At 35.0% G+C, this 24,237-nt stretch overlaps 1 long non-coding RNA gene across 1 annotated transcript in view; it reads right to left on the reverse strand.

Annotated features, from left to right (window-relative positions):
* Window positions 1-24,237, reverse strand: part of LOC130708861 (uncharacterized) — a 263,211-nt gene that overhangs the window by 2,052 nt on the left and 236,922 nt on the right. Inside the window, exon 3 of the long non-coding RNA XR_009009283.1 lies at window positions 10,069-10,196. This is a non-coding gene — a long non-coding RNA (uncharacterized LOC130708861). The remainder of the gene's footprint in view (window positions 1-10,068; window positions 10,197-24,237) is intronic.

The raw sequence follows: 24,237 nt of genomic DNA on the forward strand, positions 1-24,237 counted from the left end.
CAAGAAATTACAGTGTGAGAAAATATATATTTATATAACTTTTAATACAATGTTAAAGAGTTCAAGAAAAATTTAAGATTTAATTCTCACTAAGTGTGCATAAAAGTGCCTTTTCCAAGAACCCTTACAAACAATGGTTATAATGATTAAAGAGCTACTTCTGTAAAATAAATTTTACTGTAAAAATATTTTGGTTGCTTTTTCAATTGAGAATTTGATGAAATTCCTGAAACTTCTTCCCAGAAAAGTAGAAATGCATTCAGAAATTTGTATTCAATATCAGAAGGTGCTGTGACTTCAGTCTTAACCCAACTTTTCTCATTTTGATATATTGGGATACTAGGATGAAAATAAAATAAACTAAAAAACATTTTAAAAGTCACTCCTATATGACATTGTATATGAGGTATGTGAAATTAAGCACAAAAATAGAGAAAGAAATAAAAAACATGGTTAGTAATTTATGTGAATATCCATTACCACATTCTAAAACTAGTGGCAATAACCAGTGGAAAAGAAAAATTTGTTGTTTGACCTCTGTTTCAATTTCACAGTGGTATAATTAGGGTATAGATCTGTGTCGCACCAACAGAGGCCTTTGTCAGAAGGCAAAGCAAAGATGGGTCTTTGTAAATATATATGGGTATTAGAATTGTAATTATGCATAATTTCAGTTACCTCATGCACTTGAATAAACTCAAAAGAGTCTTGAGAAACAGTTGTCTGTCCATGTACTGAGACAGTATTTTACAGTTCTCTAATTAATTAGAGGCACAGTGACTATTTTGAATTATGAACTTGGAAATGAAGTGAGAATGACGATGAATTGCTAAGCAGTGTTGAACATTCCAGGTCTAGTGGTTATAATCTCTTTGGATAGAGGGACTTTTTAAAGTATTTTAATAGGTAATAGTATAAAAATTGGTAAAGTAGAAATTAAAATATTGCACATTTCAAGGCATATCATGAAAAAATGGGTGCTAAGTACGGTGATAAATTGCTGGGGTTATATGTACTGTAGAGAATATCAAGAGGAAACACTTACATATTCTGAAATGCTGGAGGATAGATTCAGTGTTTAGAATGAAATGCCCAGCACCTGTCAACTGCAGTTGGTTGCATCTAAGAGATTGTTTTACTTGTGGCATTTTAAAGTAATTTTCCTATGTTTTCTTAGATATCTCTGAGGTGGGGACAGAAAAATAGCATTTTTGAGTGCCTCCTTATTACTAGGTATCCTTTGGGTTGACCTTTACATATGATACCACCTGTAATCTGTTAACTCTTCCTCTCGTTGAGATTGAGTTCCCATCTTGCAAATGAAGAAACCAAGGCTCTAGAAGATTAAGCGATTCTGCCCACTGTACACAATTAATTGGTGATGCTGACACTTGAACAAAGTAGCACAACTGACAATTCAAGAAAACTTTGTCAAAATCCAAATTTCATCCTCATTTTTTAAGCCATGAAGGGTTTAACACAGGCACCTAACTTTATTTTGAGATTCTACTCAGTCTCTACACTAAGATGGGTGAACTTCAACTGGAACATAATATCCCTAAACTATGTTTGAACTTTACAGGACATTGGCATTTAAATCTCTAATTGGGGACATGTATACTAACTCAAAACATAGTTCACTATTGCTATCAAAATAAAGTCTGAGCATTGCTGTTGCCTATTTTCTTGTATAGTCATATGTCCTTCATATCATAGCTCCAGACACACTGAATTACTTCCAGTCACCTGAGCATGCCATGGTCTCACCAACCTATCCGGTTCCCGAGGCCTGAAACACGCCTCTCTCTAACATCAAACAGATCCCTCTACCAACTGCTACTCACTCTTATTTCTTATTGACTTTCTACACAAAATCTTCTCTGACATTTATAAACCGAGATTTCTGTCCCTCTTTTTTGTTCCTATAATATTCCAAACGCACCCTTTTGTGTCATTTAATATCCTGCATTTTAATTGTCTGCTTGCTGCTCTTTCTCACTAGACTTCAAACACTTTGAAAGGTAGAAGGACCACCTAGCCATTAAAACATTCTACTTTGTTGAGGCCTTAACATTGACATGTAAATTAAGTATACTTTAATTATATTAATATACAGTACATATATAACTAAGTGAATGGAGCAAACCTATTTGCCTGCCAAAAGAAAAAAATAAAGAAATGAACCCTTTTTAATCAATGGCTCCACTGTATTAAATTCCAGCTCATCTAGATTTAATACCTCAGAATCATTAATTAAGAATGACTGATGTGAAAGAATCATAAAAAAGAAAAATAATTTAAATGAAAATAACTCTAATATTCATAATACTGAAATAAAATAATTATTCTTAGCATAATGATACAGTTGTTACAGTTTTCTGTCCATACATGTATTTGGAAAGTTACGATCATAACTTAAATCCAATTTTATGTTCTGATTTTTTAATGTTATAATATTTACCCATATTAAAAGCTGTTTAGAGAGGGCTTTAAGTTAAATGAAGTGACTGGGGGTGGGGAGGATCCACAGAGTATGCACTTTCAAAAACCTGACTTGGATAGTAGGGGAGAAAAAATATTTTTTCTTCTACCGTTCTGAATTCTTACATACATGGGAGACACCCAGGGAAAAATGAGGAACTCTCTAAGGTGGCTTAGAATTCTGGCTTAAATATCATCTTAACAGGCAAAGAGGAAGGGAAATGTAGGCTTCTTAGGGGATAGTAAATGTTTTTAAAAAATGAATAGACCTTTAAAAGAATAGATGAAAGATGTGACAGCTTGTGACAAAGTTTGTCTGGGTGTGATGTCTACTTCTGGTCCCTTCTCTTGTTTTGAGTCTATCTTCCCTGGTTGATGAAACTCCAGGGGAGAGAAACTTTATCAACTGAGCTCCTTTTGTAGAATCTGTTTTTAGGCAGGTAAGGGGACTCCGGAGAAAGCCTCTCTCTGAATTTGCTGTTTTTCAAGAGCCTACAGCTCAAAATAATTAATAAGGCAAAGTGGCATATTTTAGGTGGCATATTCTGTTACCCTTCAGTATTACTGAGACTAATAATTTGTATTCTCCTCTGCAGCTCAAATTTGTATTTGTACAACACTTTATGTAAAGGAGAGGCTCACAAATGGAACTGAAAATTTCTTGTAAGCTATGTTTCTACTTAAAGTCTGAGATTGTCTATTTTTTTAATTGAGAAAATGTTTTATTTCTTATTTTTTATTTTTTTTAATGGTAGGTCCTTGTTGGTTGTCTATTTTATGCCATCTTTCCCAGCACTGAGTCAACTTGCTTTTTCAACAACAAAAACAAAAATCATATGAAAAGTATTAAGAATCATAAAGCAAAGATTTCAGAGGGAACGATACATAAACTATTATTTCCAAAGGGGAAAAAATATTTCAGTGTTGTCAGTAAAGACAAAGATGGTTGAGTGGCTGAAAATCCCCTTGAAATCAGTCTTTATGTTTAGATTCAAACATGATAAATGTCTGTGCCTTTTGGAGATGAATTACCTTGCTAGCATTATATAATAAGTTGTGTGTGTGAAAAAAGAAGTGAGCTAAGTGAATCTGTCCCTCATCTGGAAGTGTGGTTTCCCTGAAATTGATTTACATTTGAATGAAAACAAGGGAATTATGCACAGAAGGATCCATTATAAAAAGAATCTCTTGCCCCCAGCATTTGGAAAGCAAAATCCTTTTAAGTATTATTCTTAAATAAGTAATGAGGCATTTATTGTAATTCAAAACCAAACAACATCCTGTGGAAGAACTGGGGAAGGGCAGAGTGTGGTGCAAAGAACTGATGTCATGTGACTGTTTCTGGGACTTGCTCCACTGCTCACTTGCCTTAAGGCTTTAAACAGTCAACTAACCTCATTGAACCCCTGCATCTGTGTATATGTGACGTTTACATGAAGAAAAAAAAAGAGACAATGTATGGAAACATGCTTTGAAAACTAGAAATTTCTAGATGAATATTAGTGTAATTACTAGCATTGTCTAAAAGGAGTCCCTTACTGTTTATCTATCTCTACAAAATAAGCAGGAATATCAGTCTCCAAATTATATAGGTGCTGCTTGGATATATAAAATGAAGCATGTGCCTGTGAAGTTAAGGTATCATACTAGGCACTTTGTACACTGTGGGTGGGGTGGCAGGATGTAGACAGTATGCAGTTTCAAAGAGCTGATTTGCATTCCTAAGATTTCTGACTTCCCCTCTTCTCTGCAGTCCCAAGAACAATGAACCCCCCTTGACAAAGATTCTTTGCTTGACCAAACTTTAGACAGGCCTTGAACCTTCTCCTAGGTCCATCTGTGCACCTCCTCATAAAATCCAGTTTTAGCAGGAAGCCTGCTAAGTCTGTTAAACAGAGCCCCCTGGCCCTTGATATCTAATCATCCTGGATATTTGAAGAGGTTCGTCATCCTCCACTACACCCCACACCCCCAGCACACACCCCCGCCCCCCGCCAGGTGATATCTGATAACCTTGGACTATCTTTAGCAAGAATTCTATTAGGTTGGTTTAGCCAGAGTACCCCCATGACTTAGACATGTCCTCCTAGTAATTTTCCATACTCTTAAGCCCCACCCTGATTCTTGGCTATAAATTCTGACTTGCCCATATTGTATTTGAGCCCAGTTCTGTACTGAAGTCTCTTTTCCCCTATTGCAATATTCCTGAATAAATCTGTTTTTACCACTTTAATTACTATCCAACTCTAGCTTTTCTTTGGCACCATTCAATCCAAGGATCTGTTTGGGGTCAAGTGAACAAACACACCAAGTAATAAATAGGCTTAGTCAAAAACGTGCAATACAGCATGTGAGCAGCAGGAATTTATGGACACTTGAAAATGAGCGATGCCTTTGGAAGTGTTCCTAATCAAAATGGGAGAACAGAACTGGCTTCTTAGCAACCAGTTCAAGCCTCTAACTGCTTCTAGAAGTTTTTGAGCAATTAATACTCTTATGAGTAACTACAGTGAAAAAGAATAAGAAATTATTGGTATGAAGGGGTACTGCAAAGCATCTATTAGAGGAAGAGTCTGCCCCACCCAAATTAGAGGTGGGCATCAGATGGCAGAGCATCCGAATAAACGTACTATGAAGAAAAACGTAATAGAACAGCAGTGGATAAAATATTTGGGAAGTACTGTACAATGTGCTACAGGTCTGAATGGAAAATAAATCCTCCCCTAAAGGAGCCCATCATGCAGGTTTTATTCCTTTATTAAAGAAAAACACTGGGGACTTCCCTGGTGGCACAGTGGTTAAGAATCCGCCTGCCAATGCAGGGGACACGCGTTCGAGCCCTGGTAAGGGAAGATCCCACATGCCACAGAGCATTTAAGCCCATGTGCCACAACTACTGAGCCTGAGCTCTAGAGCCCGTGAGCCACAACTACTGAGCCCACGTGCTGCAACTACTGAAGCCTGCACATCTAGAGCCTGTGCTCCACAACAAGAGAAGCCACTGCAATAAGAAGCCTGCGCACCGCAACGAAGAGCAGCCCCTGCTCGCCGCAGCTAGAGAAAGCCTGCACGCAGCAACAAAGACCCAATGCAGCCAAAAATAAATAAATAAAATAATTAAAAAAAAAAAAAAAGAAAAACACTGGATCTTCTTGCCTCTTTAATTATTGTTTTCAGCCTGCCTGAACTTGACAGGGATCTTTCTGTTGCAGCAAATTAACACAAGTCAACCCACTTTAAAGAAAAAATGGAATTTCTTGACTCTCATTGAAAAGACCATGTATGGACTTCAAGTATGCAAATCTTCAGGTGTAGTTGAATGCAGGAAGTCAGACAATATCCTCTGGATTTACTAGATGTTTATCTTTCATCTTTTCTCTTCATCAGCTTCAGTAGCAGGAAGGCTCTCTCTCCATGGAAAGGCTAAATACCTGCTGAAAGTTCCTAAATCACATCCTCCAAATTTAGTAACTCTAGTAGAAAGAAACTGTCTTTTTTCTCCAGTAATTCCTGCAAAAGTTTTCAGACTCAAACTGATGTATTCTGCAGAAAAAAAGAAAAAAAAGAAAGGAAGGTAGGAAGGAAGGTAGGAAGGAAGGAAGGAAGGAAGGAGGGAAAGAAGAGAAAATCTGCGACACTAATTCCTTCTCTCTATTCCCACCAGGCTACCTAATGATTCTGATTCCAATTTACAATATGTGGGGTTTTTTTCCCCACACCAACAAGCAATTCTCAGACACCAGCTGGGAGTCCTACAATTCAACTCAATTCTAACACTGTGGACCTGGAGATTGCATCAGATTCCACAGGTTAAGGTTTCAGTGCTACAAGACAGCCCCCTACTTCAGATGCCAATTGCATGTCCAGGTTGTTATAGGTTGAAAGTTCCAATGACCCCCCTCTTTAGGTTTGATTAATTTGCTAGAGCAGCTCATAGAACTCAGAGAAATATTTTACTTACTAGATCACCAGTTTATTATAAAAGTGCATAACTCAGGAACAGCCAGAAGGAAGAGCTGCATAGGACAAGGTATGGGGAAAGGGCACAGAGTTTCCATGCCCTCTGTTAGCGCACCACTCTCCCCAAATCTCCACGTGCTCACCAACCTGGAAGCTCTCCAAACTCCATCCTTTTAAGTTTTTATGGAGGCTTCATTACATAGGCATGATTGATTAAATCATTGGTGACTGGTGGTAGATTCAACCTCTATTTCCTCTCCCCTCCCCAGAGATCAGGGGAGTGGGGCTGAAAGTTCCAGTCCTCCAACAATACAGTTGGTCCCTTTGGCAACCAGCCCCCATCCTTTTGTGCTGTCCCAAAGTCACCTCATTAACATAAACTCAGGTGTGGTTGAAAAAGGTTTATGAATATCGAGACACCTTTATCACTCTTACCACTTAGTAAATTCCAAAATATTTAGAACCTATGTGCCAGGAACGAGAGAAAGACCAAATACATATTTCTTATCATAAATCACAATATCACACTGCCTCTTTTTTTTATTCCTTTGTTGCAATGAGTAATAAACCCAACTTGTTCAATTATATGTATGTCTCTAGTAGTCATTGGATAGAGGGTATTGACACCAGAAAAAAAAATCTACTGACTTCATAATTGTGTTCTCATCATTAAAGAGGGACCATTAACTTTATCTCTGATAAAGTAATTATAATAAGCCTTCCTATGTTAGACCCCACAGTGTCTCTGGAATATGTCTTTTGTTCACACTAAAAAAATTAGTGTATATTTTATACAAAATATGTTGTAAACCCCCGCAGTATTTAGTAAGTATGTAGCAAAATGCTAAAAATGTGACGATGGTGTGAGATGATAGATTACAAAATATAGAGGAAGGCCAATTTTTAAAAAATCAAAAGGAAAAGCAGTAACAATTTTCTTTAATATTGCTTGAAAATACTCTTTATCTAGATTTTCACATTCTATTTTTTTTTCTTCTAAGCAAATAACAAAGTGGCAAATCTTCAAAACCAGTGTTTTTAATAGAAAACCCCAACAGATTGCTAAGGCAAAATGAACTCATAGATATAGTCTGGGTATTTAAATATATTAATGTGTTTTCAATGAATTTCAATATTGTTAATTTTTATGGCTCAACTTGACCTAATTGAGATATAATTAGCCTAAAGATCAGAGGCTGGCTTCAAGCTTTGATCCTTACTAAGAATAAATTCTTATCAAATTCTTCTGTTCTTTATTCCACATAAAAAACAAATGTCTACTTTTAAGAACTATTTCATAAACATCTGTTTGGAGTTTTATTATTTTTTGGTGAGATTAATACCTAATGTAATTCTAAACCAATGTTCTCAAAATGCTAATCCTTTTAAATGCACTGAGAAAATTTTGAGGACCTAAATATTTGAGTATTAATCCTTATTGAAACAGTACTATTGTCCTTGTATACACCAAAACAATCACAATCGTGACAATGTAATATATTTTCATTATACTTTTTTAAAATAAATTTATCTATTTTATTTTTGTCTGCGTTGGGTCTTTGTTGCAGTGCGCGGGCTTCTCATTGCGAGGGCTTCTCTTGTAAGGACATCTTACACAGAACAGCAGCCATATGACAAGATTAAGAGGAAATAACTGGGGTCAGTGAATAAGCACTCTGTCTATATGAACATAACTATAAGTAATGTATGACTAACATTAAGAAACAATCGTAGCATAACAAAGAATTCTGGTAATAAAACATATCTTGGGTGAACGTTGACATTATGGTGTATATTAGGAGGAAATTCTACAGTTCTGCTTATATGCTCAGTTATTGAATGGTGTTAAGTACTTCTTGTGATAAATTTGTTACATCAACCAAATTGCACTGATGGGGCAATGAGTGTGACAAAAGTGTTTTGGGTCACTGCCAGTGTCTCCATAGTTCAAGTTCACCTTGAAAGTTGGTTTGGCCGACACTATGGATATGATAGTTCCCAGGCTGCTACTTCTGAATTAAATGCCATTTTGAATTCAAAAGTTGTTGGTTTGGTTTTTCTTTTAATATTCAGCAAATGCTAAGGCATAGAAACTTTCTTTATCCCAGTCAAGGAAATAAGGGGTGTAAACAGATGTTGGAAAGTTTTTAATGTACTTCCATAAAAATTTAAGAAGAGGAGTCATGACATGGTTAAGTCTGTTAGGTGGCTGTAGAAATTTTGTAACTCCTCAAGATCTCAATAACAAGAGTTAATTGGTCTTTATTTTCATGGTTCTCTAATTTTACGACTCAGTTGTTGCCACATGCTCCATCCCGTTACCAACTAGTTTCTTCTGCTTATAATCCTTTATATTAGATTTGTCTTTACCTAGGCGCCACATTATTTTGTGACATTCTTTTTTTCACCTTAGCTGATAACTGGCCAATTCTCTATAAGGAGCTCTTAGTTCCAATTCCACAGATCAGAACTGATGAGCTCAGCTTACAATTTTGTTAGAATAAGTGGGTTATAAGTCACTTTTTATAGCCTAAACCACTATCTGTACTTTCTGCCCCTTCACAGTGGCTGGAAAGTGGTGGTGACTAGAGGAAGCTTGGACATCACTGGATGAAGAAGATGGCAGGACTTTCCCATGGCCTGGGACCAGTCACTGCTAAATGGTTACATAAGGGAGACATACATTTTCATATTAATTAACCACCATTTTTTGTTTGCAAGGTTGGGGAAAGCAGTTTGAGAATGTACACTACCTAATTCAGAAATGTGTACCTAAAAGGGAGATACTGACATAACAACCCACAAAAACTAAAATGTGTACCCTTAAACTTTAGTATCAAGCAATAGGAGATAGAGAAACATACAAAAGCTGTTTTACCTCTAAGTATTGAGGTAAAACTCTCAAGTGCTGAGGTAAAACTATTTGGCAAAAACTACACTCTGCAATAACTTGAAGACATTTATGCAGTCACAACCTCTATAGGTTATTAAACAAAGGCAGACTTATCAAGGAGAGATAGGAGGAAATAAAGCTCCATCAAGGCAGAATCACTCTACCTATATCTCTATGATTAAGAGTCCTAAAATTACCTCATTGGTTGGGCTATTCAGCGTATGATCATCTTTATTCCATAAACACTTTAAAAATATTTCTTAGATTTCACCAAAATTTACTATTTATCACAATAAAACATTGAGGTGTTTAGAGCAAGTGATATTTCTATTTACACAAATGCAGTTACAATTGGCCAAGGTCACAGTTACTATCAATGTCATATTTAGGATGAGACTCTGTGCTTTCTGACTCTTAGTTCAGTGCTCTTTCAAGAATTTTTTAACATAGAAATTCAATTTTATCTTTTATTGGTCATCCTATGGTACACAGCATATGTCTTTTTTTAAATCACTATATGCCTCTAGAGATCTATGTGTAACATTCACCAGAATGTATCCAAACAGAAAAAAAAAGATTAGGCAGCTAAGTGAACAAACTGTCTTGGTCAGTTGATGTCAGTTATCGTCTGTCTTCAGCCACCATATTTCTGTCTTGATGAGCACATGAACTAAAGGTCCATAGTTATAGGGATAGAGCCACACATACGCCCAGTGTCAATGAATCCCACTTACCGAGGATAGTCTAATCATTAATATTGCCTAATGTTTGATATGCCAGCAACAGAGATCACTGCTGAGTCTTCATATGACATCATTTCTTGAGTGGATCAACTGGCAAGTTGACTTCATTAGAGTTCTCTCTGGAAGAGGCAGAAAAATAGGCACATATTCTGGTTATGGATTTGCCTTTCCTACCTCCTGGACTTTGACGACCACCACCATCTGAGGGCTTACTGAGTATTTAATGCACTAGAATGAGATCCCAAATAACATCACATCACAGGAGACCAGGGGACCCACTTTCAGCAAAGGAGGTATGGTTGTGGACGTATGACTGGGAGAATCACTAGGCTCCTGACTAGTTTCTCTTCATTCACCTTGCCATGTCTTGACAATAATAACAAGAGTGATCAGGTCACAGTATAAGTTAGATTTTGTCACTTTTTGGCTGAAAAATTCTACAATATTTTCCCATATTATTCAAAGTTGAAATCAAGGTAATTAAAAAGTCAGACGATACTCCATATAATTTGGCCTTTCATTACTGGTTTAGTCTATCTCATTATTTTTTACTCTGGATAACAGAAATTGCATTTGTGTAACAAAAGTCGAACTGCCCACATAGATACATAGATTGTGTGTGTGTGGGGGGGGGGGTAGATATACACATAAAGATTAGATATTGGTGTAGATATAGAAATAGATATAAATACTTGCTAATGCATTGGCTAAACTTCAGAATCTGACCCCTTATAATCAAAAAAACCCAAAGATTATAATTCTTCATTTCATGGTTATTACTTCTCCAACAATTTCATTTTCCAGGTTAAAATCCTTGAAACTACTTTAGAATTAATAATCGTGTCTCAAAGATTTCATAGAGGAAGTATATAAGTCCTAGAAGGTAAATGCCACCTGAAAGCTTAAAGTATAATTTAGTATCAGATCCAGAATTAAATTCAAAGTTGAATGATTTCCATTAGGCAATACTGTGTCTTCAGGCATATGTCCCAAATTAACAATGAATGGAACAAATGAATTATCTGTTCAGAATGACCTCTATCACTATGGGCCGTTTACTTAAATTGATTATATTTTCCCAAAGTGCCCTAAGTTTTCATTTACATTATACTTATTTGTGAACATCAATATATAATATCCATGTATGAAGTCAAATTTTAAAAATGAAAGAAAAGAATATGAATATTTGATAACACTAAGAGCTTGAATAAGAAACCACAAAAATTCCATAATGATTAGAATCTTCATTATTATACATAATTTTGTTATGAAATTGAGCAATAAGTCAAACAAAAAATTATATTGGTTTTGTCAATTTAGTCACCTTTCTGAAAACATTTTCTACATTCTGCTCTAAAGTAAATAAGGTCACTAGATGCTCTATTCTGGGATCAATACAGCTTATTCATCACATTTAGCTATTTGATCTACCCACCTGTATGAAACAAGCATGGGAATGATTGAGTTTTTATTTGACTAAATGGATGCTAAAACAATTGGTGGTAATAGTAATACAAAGAAGATAAGAGAGGAGGAGAAGAAGACAGAACAAAAGAAGAGGGAGAATTAGGAATAACAATTTAGAGACTGCTACGTACCATGTGCTATATATAACCAATGGTAACCATTGCAGATATAGCTGATCTCCTCTTCACAATAGTCTTATTTTTGTTAACTTAGTTTTAACTATGGCAAAACTAAGGCTCAAGGATTATACAAATAACTTTTCAAAGTCAATAAAATATTAAATGAGAAAACCAGAATTCAAACATACAACTGCTTGTCTCCTAAAACAAACTCCTAACCTCCATACAATACAGCTTTATTTCTTCATTACTGCATTATATTTATGTACTCTAACCTATTAAATGATAGCAACTTAAGTGGAAAGTGAAAGATGATGCTATAAAATGAAAATGTTTTTTATTATGATCTTTGACTTATAAATCTAAGCTTAATAAAAGATTAAAATACCGTATTTGGAAAACTCTAAATTTTAACTCTACTTAAATTTTAAAATGAGATTAATATATTTTACTTTCCTACATAGCCAGAAGAAAAGCCTCTCTATGTATAATTTTGAAATGGTTTTTATAATTTAGCTAAGTAATTAATTAATCTCAATGTCTGAACTAATTTATCCTGTTTTCAATTTCATTGTACCTCTGCTGTTTCTGCATTTATTCAAGTCCCTAAATTGACAACTTTAGTTTGAATTTCAATTTTTTTAAGATCAAAGATAAAACATAGATCCTATTGACTATTTTGAAGAGGGCACATATCTTAATATACTAATGTCATTCTATAAATTCAGATTATTATTGACATAGAATAAAACTTAAAATGAACCAAGACAGAGATTAAATTTGCTTCAGTAAATTAAAGTTAGATTAAATGAATGACTAATGTAACTGATTGTAGGTATTATCACTACCTTTATCATAATTTACAGATAAAAGGTTCTTTTTCTTCTACATTTCCAGTGATTAGGATCAATGAATTCAGGTTAATTACCAGGGGGTGGATTGGGGTGGTATGCATTATGGCTTATAGAACTGTTTCCCCTTAAGCATGCCTCATGAGAAAGGAAAATTAAACATATTTTTCAAAAATGCATTTATTCAATGATATTAATCCAAATAAAGAGTACATACAATTGAATAATTTAAAAAGTTTAGTAAATTCTGTAGATGTAATTTTTTTACAGTTTTCACTAGGTCTCCATTGATAATAACCCTTTCCTCTATCTCCACTATTCAAACCAGATTTAGTTTAGCTGTAAGCCAAGGCAATCCGTGTTTTGATATATCTATAAAGAGTGAAATAGAGAGCCTATGACCCATGATGTATCTGGCTCAAGCAATTTGTCTATCAGCTGCCTGCCAGATTCCTCGTCTACCTCCTGCTCTTTTACTGCCTAGTCTACTCGGCAAGTGGCTGTTGTTATTTTATTTTTCAGAGATGATGACCTAGGTGTTTCTGATCATAACTGATCTCACTCCTTGATTCCCTACCTAATTAAGAAAATAAAATCTTGGTCTCCTCTCCTGTTTTTTCTAGAATTAATCATAGGCTCAAAATAATTAAAATAAATTATAGGTTACTTCTATTTAAGTGAAGTCTTTTTCTGATCCCTCACAGACTGTAGCAACTCTCTACCACTTACGTTTTACATATATATATGAGCATATTTGATTTCCTCATCACTTATCCATATTAAAGTGCTCAAATAGTACTGTCAATTAGGCAATTATTATTCAAGATTAGATAAATCTATTCTAAGGCAGAGAATACGTTACATTTCCTGTTGCAACATACTTTCACACACATTTAAATAGAGCATAGGAGATTTCTGAGTTGAACTCTGAAGTAACTACACACAAACATACATGCACGTGCGTACACACACACACACTATTAACGGGAGACTGGCAAATATATATATATATATATATATATATAAACTACATGTGTCATGATATGAGGCAAGTTACATAGAGTCTATGTTCTACTAAATTGAGAGCATGTCAAAATCTCCACTATATTCTGTCTACCTATCATATACTTTACTGTCTTTTATAAGTGCTCTTAGAACAAACAGATATGTACATTGTTAATCTCTTTTTTAACCTGAAAAACTTCTATTTTTTCCTTTGTATTTGACTCCAGTTTTTAAAGTTCTCATATGGGCAGTACCTAGTATATTACATAATTCTTATGTTTTGTCTTTTTAGTTTCTTTTTCAATACCTATATGTTCACTAATCGCCCATTTGCTGTGCTTGGTGCTGAATGAGATACAAACAGAAGATTGATGAATCAGGGACCTGCCATCCAGAAGTTCATGATTCCACATTGCCCATCTAAAAGGGTTAATGTAATTATGACATAGTATGAGTGTGTTTCGTGTTTGGTAATTGCAATCATTGTTGCTTTTGTTGTGGTCATCCATTTATAATGCTTCGTGTCAGTTTATTTATCTCTTGTAAAAATAAAATACAGTGTGTGTATGTGTGTGTGTGTGTGTGTGTGTGTGAAAAAAAAACCAAAAACAAAATAGCCTCTTCATTTAAACATGATAGCTGATTTATTTAAAAGCATTTCCTCCCTAGCAGAGCTCTTTGCTGGGGCTTTGTTGTTTTAGAATTACCCTTCATGGAAGGATACAATATTAGTATATTTTCCATAACCCCAGATTCTATGCATTGTAGTTAGAAAGTAAATAATTAAAAAGAAAAAAAATCAAAACTTTCTGTAACATTCTAAATCTGTCTCTCATATAAATATATACAAAAGAATAAATATATTATTTTTATGTAAAAAAAAAAAAAGGGTTAATGTAACCCCTAGTTTCATTTGGCTGAAACTCAGGGTTTTATACAAAAATTATCTTTTTGAAGAAATGGTGGAATTTGCTTTAAATAATTTATATCCTTAACTTTTTATTTGCATATCTGATTTTCTTTTAACTAAAAAACTTACCAGTTATTCTTCATTATTAGAAAGGAATAAAAGATCTATGAATCATCATTTTAGTCTTCCCAAATTAAAGTTGTAACATTTAAGGAGTCATTTACTAATTGGAAGCATGTAACTATGCTTCAGTTTTTTTCTCTGTGATCCAAATTCCAAATCCTAAATCAGCAAAGTTGAAGTGAGCAGGTTCTTTAATGTTGCAAATGTCACTTTCCATGTTAGTTTCTTTTTTAAACATGAATGGTTAAGACCTTCCTTTTTAAACCACTGATTCCTTGAGTACTTCGAAGCAGAACCTGCCTATTCTGATATATTCTTTCTCTTTTTCCTTATCCTATATCTTCTCCTGTGCATAGAAAAGTTTATTTAGCCATCAGAACCTATCATTCTATTCTCCTCTCTTGTCAAGGACATTCAACTTTGTATGAGGCTAACAGTAGTATAAAAAAGACAACTGCCACTGCCATTTATTTTGTATATACTTCATGTGAAGCACTGATAGATATTTGGGGTATGTTATTTCTAATCTTCACAACAATCACAGCTGGTAAATATCATGGTCCCTGTTCTACTTCTACTTTTACAGAAAAGCACAAAAAAGACTGCGGAGGTTAAACAACTTGCCTAAGGTTACATAGGCAGTATCATAGACTGGATATAAACTCAGGCTACCTGATTTGGAGATTCATTCCATTTCCATTAAGCAGCAGCCTCATTTTCTTAGGTCTTCATTCCTGTCCTTCACCTTTAACATTCACTATCTAATCTCTAATCTTTTAAAGCAACTTATATCTTATTTCTATTTATCTATATCCATGTATCTACATATCTATGTGTCACCTATTGCTAGTCCTGGATTTATTCAGTAAAAATGTTCAGTAAAATATGTTCCTTGGATAAGAAAGAAGGCTGCCTTTAGACTCAGGTTCTGTGACCTGCATTTATAATTTCTTGTACTCAGATTTTTCACCCCAAAACATTGGCTCCATCCTTCCTGGACTGATGATCCAGTATCTAGATTCACAGTCTTTAATCTGAGTGGTAGATTCTTCCAGATTCCTATCATTGGCTACTCACTCAGATGCACTAGAGTGCCTCAACTTTGGTCCTCACAACACCCTGCTTCAACATTTCCTTCCTGTTGAAAAGCAGATTGGAACAATGGCAAGATGCCATCGATCCACGATGGTGGATGCTATGATTCAGCAAAAGTTTCTGATTCCCATGTTAATGTTAGACCTACACCAGACCTGGAAGTATTGTTTGTTTTTGTCTTTTTTATATTATTGCTCCTTTGTTAACTATTGAGAGTTAACCTAAGATTCAAAGTATAGCCTTTACAATATACAGCCTTTCTGCCTTGTAGAGACATTATCAATTACATCTTTATTTGTTTTTAGTATCATTTTTCTTATTTGTTGTTAAACAACTATGGCTATCCCTGTGGAGCTCAACACTCTCTAATCACTTCCTTTATACTCTCTGCCTATGCCCGAACCCTACAAATGTCTGTAGATGACCTCTCCTCCTGGATGGGTGGTAATGAGTAGGGCTTATAGATATTCCTGACTCTAATCTGCTAATAAAAAAAAAAAATCTGATTAGGTATTGTGTCCTGAAGAAATTTCCCATTACTTAGAAGTCTCCCTGCTGTGTCTGCATTTGCTCTCTCCCAACTCCCCAATCAACAGCCCAGAGATAGCAGCAACTGTTCTAACATGTTTCACCCGCTCCATGATAGCTTAACTGTTTCAAACCTGGCTATGGGTGCATTACATTTACATAATTTATCTTTTTTGTTCTCAGGGAACCATTAATCACCTATTATTAGAAATAATAGGAAAGTCCATTTTTTTAACACTCAGTTTGAGAGAAAAGTAAATTCTATTTTACTTTATATATATATATATGTATAGCTGCTTCACTTTGTTATAAAGCAGAAACTAACACCATTGTAAAGCAATTATACTCCAATAAAGATGTTATAAAATAATATATATATTTTACTTAATTTTGGTCTTAAGATTCTCATGTCAAATAGTGGCCACCTGAAAAGAATACTTAGCATATGTGAAGTTTTCTATTGGTTAGTCAATAAAAGTTTGAATCTATCAATAGAGCCTGGCTCTGTTAGACTTTCCAGATCCTTTAATTATCTTACAGAGAGTTTGAGAAGAGAGCATTATTACACTTAGACCCAACAGAAGGCATAAAGATGGGGATAGATGCGTGCATTTCAATTGACCTTCAGGTACAGGGATAAAGATTCTGAGCCAACAAATTGCACTTTTTAAGTATTTCCAATAATAGATAGTGAATATGCACAGAATTATGCTCTTCTTTCTGTTGAACAGGGTGTTGCCCACAGTGTGTATGTTAAGAATGGTTGGGACTGAGCCCATGGAAATGAAATTAGGAGAAACTACTAACTTTAATAAAGTTCAGATTTCCAATCTCAAAGTGTGCTCTACTCATTTGAGATAATACAAATATTTTGATAGACATCACTTTTGTAGAGAAGCAAGAACTACAGTACTTTAAAGAATGATAGACAACTTAATAGACCATGTTTTTAAAAAAATGAAGAGTATCATCATGTTGTTTGATTAGTTTTGCTTAATTTCCTCATCTATAAAATGGGAATTATATTCTCTGTTCTACCTTTCTCAGAGAGGTTTTTTCCAAAAATCAAAAGTATCAAGATCAAAGTACATTGAGCTATAGAAATATATGGTGCAATCTTATTAATAAAATAGGATGAAGAAAATATCATTGATTTGAACCCTGTGTTAGTTTAGAAGCAATTTCATAATATTCCAGAATTTTAAAGTTTGAATGACTTTTTCAGATCATTTGACATGGCTAATTTTCTTATTTTTGACATTGAAGATTTTGGGCAGTGTGAGGTTAAAAATTATTCAAATTAACCCAGAAAATAAACCAAAAATTTAATTCTTCAAACCCTGAGCCCAATTACTCTCTAGAATATTCCCATTTATTCAAAACAGCCTATTAATTATTGTTTCCAGACCATGGTATAAAATATTGTTTCCAAACTTCACACACACACATACATACACACACACACACACACATCTTAATGATAAAAACAAAGTTTTTATAAACAGAGTGATGTTATTTCCTATTATTTTTTATTATCTTCTGCTATATAAATACTGGTCTCCAATGCTCAAAGTAATTTTTAAAAAATATTCTTTTTTTTTTCAGTTATTTGTCTTTTCTCTCTCTCTCTTCTCCTGGGAAAAAATGTTACAAGATCAGTGACTTAATATTTACTTTTATAACTGTACATATTACCAATTATTCCTTAACTACAGCTGAGATGTACTGCATAAACATAGAAAATAAAAATAACATGAATAAAATAAATAATCATTATAATAATTGTATTACAGCTAAATGTAGAATCTTTCCATCTTACAGAGCACTTTCATGAACTTAATCACATTTCAATATCATGACTATTGTATAAGTTAGAATTTATTACTCAACGCTTTACCGATCAGGGAGGTAAGTAAAGTTTGAAAAAATTTTGACTTAACATAGATCTGAAACTTAACTGTTGGTACTGACGAGATATCAGAACTCTGACTAAAGCCTGAGCACTTTCTAGGGCTCCCCACTGCTGCTCTTTCAATATCTTAGTGTGTTTGTACCGCTCTCCTCTGACTATACAAGTAAGTCTCTTATGTAGTTTAGACTTAATGCGCTTGAATTTAGTTAGCAAGATATGGACAAATGCAGAGCACTAAAATATCTCATAATAATATGAATGCGTCATCAATCCTCCTATCCAAGCAACTTCAAAATTGGTTCTGTTAAAAAACTTGGTATTTGTCTTCTGAAATAACCTGAAACAAAACAAATGTAGTACTTTAGTGTTCTCTACTACTCAGAGACATTTCATCTCTTCATTATGATATATTATACCCTTCCTCTAACCCTTTGCAATTCATTCTTTTAATTGATCTAGGTTATTTAGGTTGCTTATAAAATGTCACATCAGCTACAATTATACATTAGTTTTGGAATACACAACCCTGTGAGCACGCACGTGCCTCTGTGTGTGTGTGTGTGTGTGTGTGTGTGTGTGTGTGTGAAGGGTTGGGAGAAGTGTTAAAGCAAGAGCAAGAGGTAAAAAGTGAGAAAGTAAAGGGAAACCTATGTTAACTCTAACTGCAGAGCTTAACTTGCATTCAGAGTAATGGCTAGTTCTGATGGGTTGTATTTGATTGTGGTAAAATTTGGCCGAACTTCAGTGAGCCAAATTCAGGAAAAGTTTTTGAAATGAAATAGTCTTAATGCACATTGTACTTATGCTACTAACCCCAAGCCCATCTTCCTCCCATTAAGCCTACACCATACAGTGAAGATGCTCCTGTCTATTCGTAGCTCATTCAAATTCTGATCATCTAGTGTCTCAATTACACCTAGTTTCTTAATTTCATGTTGCCAATATATTAAAAAAAAAAAACCTTTCAAGACTCATAACATAAAATCCGCAAAAGAAGCTAATATAGTTTAAGAGCTCCACTGACTAACTTTTCTTAGACATCTGCTAGAACATCTTTAATGGAGGTTTTGGTAAAATTTGACAACATGCTATTGAATTGTACTTTCTCCTTCATTTACTAATTCTAAGATTTTTAATGCCATCATTATTTGTGAAGACAAATCCCTGTCTCTACCCAGATATTATGTAAAACACAATGTAAGAAGGGTATCTAAAAACAGAGGCAATTTCCCAAATATGATAATCCATAAATATTTTTTAAAAATATTTTTATTGGCACTGCACCAATAACCACTGAAACACCAAGGTGTTTCAACATTTTTTCTGAAAAATTGTGGGTTATAGCTAGATTTTATCTTTGATGCCAGAGTTTCTTTAATTACTTTGAAGGACTTACAACCTTTTCAACCAGAGGCTGGTGTCAGGGGTGCCCTAAGTTCCCATTCATATCGAGGGTAAGTATAAAAGTAGAGTGAACAAGAGAAAATCAATCTAGAGGCTTCAGATGGAAAGACTATATCTTTTCTCTGAAAGCCATGTTAATGAGCTGTGGGAGCCTGGGTATATCTATCTTGCCCCTGTTGCATTTCTCCTTCCCCAATTCCATTAGGAGACATGCCATGAGGAAGTTTCCTAGAGCTTAGAGATAAGACAAATAAGCTGCATTTCTAACTTCTGGAGGCGATATCATAATGCATTTCCCCATAGGAATGGTCAAGAGTGGTCAACCCAGTAATAGCAGCGTAGGAAGTACATGTAGAATAAATAGACATGTTTTGGCTGAGGCAAGTCTTCCCATCATATATATATATTAGTACCTCTAAGGGAAATGTGTTTCTACCAAGGGGTAGAAATTTCACCCATAGCAGAGGAAGCTGTTTTGTCACCAGAGGCAATGAGTCCTTATCATCATCAGCAGCAGCAGCACCATCATGACTAATTTAATGGACATGTGCTACATTTCAGGCACTGTTCCGAGTAATTTACATACATTAACTCAGTTAATTGTCACCACATTCACAAGAAGTACAAAATATATTATCTCCATATCACAGAAAGGGAAACTGAGAAACAAAGTAGGGAAGTAACATGCAAGAGTTTCCATAGATAGTAATCGAGTAATTAGTGCATTCAGAGTTCAAGATATGCCATCTGACTCAAGAATGCATCTCTTAATAACTAAACGCTCTTGTCTCACTGTAGTGGTTCTAGAATCAGACAGAAGTGGCTTAAAGTATTAGATCTATCATTCATTATTTTGGGGATTATGGTCAAGTAACAGACATACTAAATCTCGGTTCTTTTTTTCCATAACATGGAGCAAATAATAATACCTATTTTACAAAGATGTTGTAAATTTTAAATAAAAGGATTATGAAAATGCTTCACACAATGACTGAGAGTGAGATTTAACCTTCAGATAATAAAATGATACTTTAGTGACTAGTGTGCACGTGTGTCTGGGCATGTGTGTGAATGTCACAAGAAGCATTAATCAAATTTGATGTTTCCTTAGAGATTAATTTAGGTACTCTGATAATCTTCTTGATTGATTAGCAGCCAAGGAAACTTTTAATTTAAGTGCTTGCTTAATTAATTTAGCTAATGGGTTAAACAATGCCCAAGGGCATAAGAAGTAAGGTGGGTCAGGTGTCCAGATTTTTGGCGCCCTTGATTTTTTTCCAGAACACTAAAACCTCTTTTTTTCCCTTTTGTTCTTTCTTCCCATGTCTTATTCCCCCAGACTCTTTTTAATTTTCCTTTTATCATAAGGAAGAAGAGGTTTATCAGAGTCGGAATCCGGAAAGCAATGAACAAGCCAAGTCTCTTCCCCACCCCTTCTTCATAAACACACTTGAAGGCCTGAAGGTAATAACCCTGAAAGATTCTCCCTGTGCTGCAGATTTCCTGCCAAGGGTTTGTTGGGATAGTATTGTAAAGGAGATTTGGGGCATCTTCCTGCCTTATACAACATACAAGAACCCTTGACTCTGTCACACTGTATTATTTTGCAATGTTTGCTTCACACTATCAATTTGACAAAGATTACGAAGCCAATCACATCTGTGACATTATATGACCATCAAAAACTGCTGAATGGCTCAAACCCAGGACAACATGTTCAGACAGGGGTTACTGGATTCACCAGATCAGCATGAATGGAGAAGGTGCAACCTAGCATTTTCTATTCAACTCATCAATGACTCTGAGAATGTTAGCCTGTAGTTGGCTTTTATGATCATATTCTCAGACATCTGGAATTCCTTGATCCAGATGCAAGACTGAGCAGTGCCTGAAAATACTGTGCTACTTTACTTTTAAAAGGTTTTGAAAATTTTGTAAATTACTCTAATGGTACTTGGAATTTCCCAAAATATGAGATTAACAAAAAATACATTGATTTCTCTAAACATTTTACATCAGAAAATTTTTATTTTCAACTTTGTTTTCCTGAAATACCTACCACCACCCTTTCTTTAAAAATCTGTTCTATCAAAGGATTTTTTGGTTAAATCTATCTTGTGGTTATAATTTTACTCTCAAATATATAACCTAAATCCAATTATCTATTCTGTATGTATTTGCTCCCACAACCAATATGATCTATAGTAAAAGGGATGAGTGGATATACTGAGGTTCTTCTTTGTTTCAGGCTAGTTTGTGAAGTTAGGTCTTTTTTTTAGCCTAACTCTAAAATACAAATTTGCTAGAAGGACTTTTCTTTATAAACCTATTTCTCCTGAAAAATTATGTAGCAAAAGAAAATATCAGCCTGCTAAAGCAATGTAAAACTAATCAAATCAAAGAGCCACTGGCCAGAGAATTTTTAGAAATAAATTTTCTTAATCATGGCTGATAAGTGAATTAGTTATATCTCTACTTTAGGAATAGAACTGTCTATCTCCAAAGAGCTCGTGCTCTGTGCTTTTCCAACTTTCTGGACAAACTCCTAAAGGCATCTTTTATTCAGAGCTTCCAGTTGTGTGTGCTTATCAATAATTATAATTACTAGCTATTGGTTTCTCATTATGATCCAGAAACTACATGTTATAGATTGAATTTTGTGCCCTCAAAATTCACAAGTTGAAGCTCTAACCGTCAGTGTGCGTGTATTTGGAGATAGAGCCTTTAGGAAGTAGTTAAGGTAAAAGAGATCATAAGGCTTGGGACCTTAATTCAGTAAGGCCCATGTCCTTAAAAGAAGAGGAGGAGACACCAGAGATGCCTATGTACAGAGAAAGTCCATATGAGGACACAGTGAGAAGATGGCCATCTGTAGGATAGGAAGAGAGGTCTCACCAGAATCCAACCCTGCCAGCACTTGGATCTTGGACTTCCAGCCCCAAGAACTATGAGAAAATAAATTTCTATTGTTTAAGCCATCTAGTCTGGTATTTTGTTATGGCAGCCTCAGCAGACTAATACATTATGTCAAGAATTTAGATGCCTTATCTATTTTGGTATTTACAAAGACACTGAAGAAGGTGTAATTACTGCCAGTTTATTTATAATGAGGTTTAGAGACATTAAGGATCCCAGGATCACACAACTAATGAGGAACAAATCTGGACAATTCTTATACTTACCATCCACGACTGCATAAGAGGGACCAGGAAAGAGGGGACTTGGATGTTTATTAATAGGAATTGACCAAAATGACCACAGTATTCCCCTCAGTTTGACTGAACTTTAGACAGCTTCCATCCTGATGATAGACCCCGACCTTTTTTTTCTTAGAGCATTTACTTTAGAAAACTTGCAATTGTATATCCTTTCTCTACACTTTTGAAATGTATATAAATCTTCTCCCAGCCTCTTATCAGTTTTACAATCAGGGAAATGTCTTTACAAGGGCTTCAGAAACATTTTTTTGAAATGTAAACATTGAAAGAAATAGTGCTCCTATCTCCCAATCTCTGTGGAAGGTAGGAATCTAACTTGGATGGGCACCAATTAGCAAATATACATGCCTAATCATAGCAAAAAAAAAAAAAAAAAAAAAAATTTGCAAACTCAGGAATAACTCAGTGCACTCTTCACATCCTGTTGACTAATCTTCTCCTAACATCATCCAGTACTTTCCACTAGCTCACTCCAGCACTTAAGAACAACCCCAACTTCTGTTTCAGCAGACTTGCATTCATTCTTTCTCCCCTATTGCAATAGTCTTGAATAACATCTTCCCTGCCTGTTAAATTATCCAGCGCAATTTTTGCTTTAAAAGACTTTAAAAGGACCCAGGAACCTAATATCTAGGACAGAACATCAGCAAAATTTAACTTTTTAAAATATATGAAAAAGAGAGTGACACAATGGAAAGAGCCTGGGACACAGAAACCTGAAGGTTGTGTTCAGAGGCTGTCAGATGTCAGAAGTAATCGTTCAGATATTTGGGTCATTGAAAAGTTGAGCAGGAAGCACCTAGTTTTCAAAATCTGTGTCTCAGTTTGAGATCCCCAGAGGTATACCCTAAGGCAAGGGTTCAAGGGTAAGTAGCTAGTCTAGCATGTGAAAGAAATACCAGCAGTGGAGAAGTGAGACTAGGAGAAAAGGCAGCCAATAAAGATTACTTCAAGCCAGCTACTATTGGGGTGAATGGAGGTTAACGTCTCATGGGAAACTTTGGAAGTTTTACATACGACAATAAATGTGAGGGACCTGGAGTATTTGTGCACCAGCTCTTGTCAGACAGTGTCTGAGGGTTGAGGGTGTTAATTCCCAGTACTTCTTTCTTGCAAGGTAGGCAGGTAGGTAAAGCCCTCTCTTGGGGGAGCTTGTAGGGGGAGGAGAAAACATCCTCAGAAAAACAGATGCAAGTGCTCGTCCCTGGAGAAGCTTATACTAAGATTGCAAAGGTGATAGGATATGTTTGGGACACCTGCAACGTCAACTACACTGTGTTAATCCATGTGACTTCTAGAAGAGAATTACATGGTCAAAAATTGTGGAGAAAAACTGGGTTAATCAAACATAAATCAGCTTCTTGACTTCATGACTCCTTAGATTATTTTAGGATATGAATGTGAATGTTAAGATGAGAACAGTTTATTTAAATTTTTAAACCATTTTGGTTGATACATCTTACAGGACTAGTGTTCCTCTTAACACACTTTGGGAATCACCAGTATAATCCATTTACTGAGTATTACA

Source organism: Balaenoptera acutorostrata, chromosome 9, assembly GCF_949987535.1.
Source record: "Balaenoptera acutorostrata chromosome 9, mBalAcu1.1, whole genome shotgun sequence".
In the NCBI taxonomy this organism is placed as follows: Eukaryota; Metazoa; Chordata; class Mammalia; order Artiodactyla; family Balaenopteridae; genus Balaenoptera; species Balaenoptera acutorostrata.